The following is a 2,242-nucleotide window of genomic DNA, read 5'->3' on the forward strand; positions in this document are numbered from 1 at the left end:
ACAATATTGAAGATTCGAGAAAACTAAAAACAATCATAGAAAATGATGATCTCATCCATATCTATCAGATTGCTGAATCTGGATCAGATCCGGATAATTTGTATAGCCAAAAGGAACAAATCAATTTGCAGGGGCTACGCAGCGCCTGACGTCACGCTCAGACTGATTTTCTGTCTCGCTCGCACGCACTCTTTGTCGTGTCGTTCAATAGAAGCGGCGTCTGCCGGGGGAGAGCCATACTGACTAAGTATCGGGTATAAATGTAGAGATACGGTCTCCGCAGCAACTCACAACGTTGCCCCTCGTTTTGTAATTTAATTGCGCGTCGAACGCGCAACATTGATGAGTGCGTTGAACGTTCCTTTCACGTGACCACGCGAATTGTATGAGACGAAATATTATACCGTTAACCTGGACATTATTGATTGATTTTATGCGGTTTTGGATCGTGTACGTCGGCAGGATCACTAGGGGAACTGCATGCCTTAACCAACACAGGAAGAGTGCGTCCAACGACACTAGAGGAAGCTATGGAGCTTTACCAGATTGGTCGGTTTTTAGAGATTGATATTTTGGCGCAAGGCTGTGAGGATTTAATACTCGAGTAGCTGTCCCTTGATACTTTACCAACAATTTTAAAGTGGGGTTGCCAACTCTATGGCTCCGCGTGGGTGTTTAGACAAGCATGTCAGTACCTACGAGAAGAATTTACCGTTATTAGCACCTCACCTGTCCTGCACCAAATAGATAAAACGCAACTGTTACATGTTCTGCAGAGTAATTTTTTAACCAGCTCCTAAGCTAGAGATTCTGCGGGCTGTTCGTAAATGTGGAGAACAGGAGCTCATTAGCCGCATGGAAGATCGTGAACCAAACTTTTTGTGATTTGAGTGATGTAGAGTTGCGAGACATCATCGCAGAATTATTGCCTTTAGTGCGCATAGACCATGTTTTACCGCCTCATAGTGAGATGCTCTGCCAAGCAATTCGTAGAGATCTTGTCAGCACTCCACCTTCACATATGATATGTAGTGGTAGTAATCAGGGACTCTTTGTTGAAGGATCGATTATCATCATCTCACCACCAGGTGGAACTAATGCGTATGCGAAGGTCGCGACACCCGCCAGATATTCCTGATACCTTGAATATGGTGTCCCACATGAATGCAGCGGCTAATAATGGACTTTTTAGTGTTGTTAATCGTGGTGCTATTCATGAAAATATTGAAATGTGGGTAGGGTCGGCTGTTATACCAGCACCGGATAACCAAAATTTATTGGCAATGCGTAAACGCGAAAATAAACTTCGCCAGTCACCTATGTGCCAGCATGCATTGCTACTGCCACTTTCATCAAAACATGAAATTGAACGACAAATTCGGCTTCGGGTCGTGAGAGAGTTTATCCTCCCTGATGAAGTATCAGCCAGAAAAGTGATGATGTTCACAAAGAAAATCCGTGTGGAGTTGCGTCCACTACTCAAAGCGAAGACAATTTGCTTGAAGATGAAGATCAAAGCCCACCGCCATCACCAGCGGCTACTGGCTCAGTTCCGCGAAACACAACCGTTGGATCTTCTTTTTTATCGTCCTCGTCAATGGGATCGTCAGCATCATAAATCTGTGGCACCGATGGAGTACACCCCTAATATAGCCGAAATCTCACTTTTCCGCGTCACCAATCAAATGGTCTTTTTGGTGTAGCCAGTATTTTAGCAAGCACGTATTTCAGCGTCAGCGCGTCCACGAAATGAACTGCCGGCATTAATAACTGAAGGGGACTTTCGATTTCCACATGGAAATAGCTTAGGCTTGGATATGTTTGTTGAGAACGGCGGAGAATGGCCACCGCATCGTTAGGTCAGCTTCATTTGTCGAATAGTACTGGAAATACTAGCGGGCGTAGCGTCGGCCGCAATAACGACATGCCAGAAAGTTTACAATTAGATTTCGGGGATGGTCCAAACCCTCGCGTAGTTGGAAACGTTCTAAGTGCACTGACCCTGTGAAGTATACACGTTAGTATTTCCTTCTCGGTATTTATCCTATCTAGATAAATAAAATAAACTATTAAATAAAGCTTACGGAATTTTTCTCTTCGGCAAGGGCTTAAAATTAGATAGTATGTATAATGTTAAAAATACTTAAGTATGTATATTATCTCTGGTATTTCCGAAGAAAAAAAAAGCTTAAGTAATTTGTTTATTACATCTGCAACCCTTTTGGACCTTTGTTACTCGTTG

The 2,242-nt window shown here is 43.3% G+C and overlaps 1 pseudogene; it reads left to right on the forward strand.

The window, feature by feature from the left end:
* Positions 1-317: 317 nt before the first annotated feature.
* On the forward strand, positions 318-2,017 carry LOC113567126 (annotated as a pseudogene).
* The last annotated feature ends 225 nt before the right edge of the window (positions 2,018-2,242 follow it).

Source organism: Drosophila persimilis, unplaced genomic scaffold (assembly GCF_003286085.1).
Source record: "Drosophila persimilis strain 14011-0111.01,24,50 unplaced genomic scaffold, DperRS2 tig00001883-arrow-arrow-pilon, whole genome shotgun sequence".
In the NCBI taxonomy this organism is placed as follows: domain Eukaryota; kingdom Metazoa; phylum Arthropoda; class Insecta; order Diptera; family Drosophilidae; genus Drosophila; species Drosophila persimilis.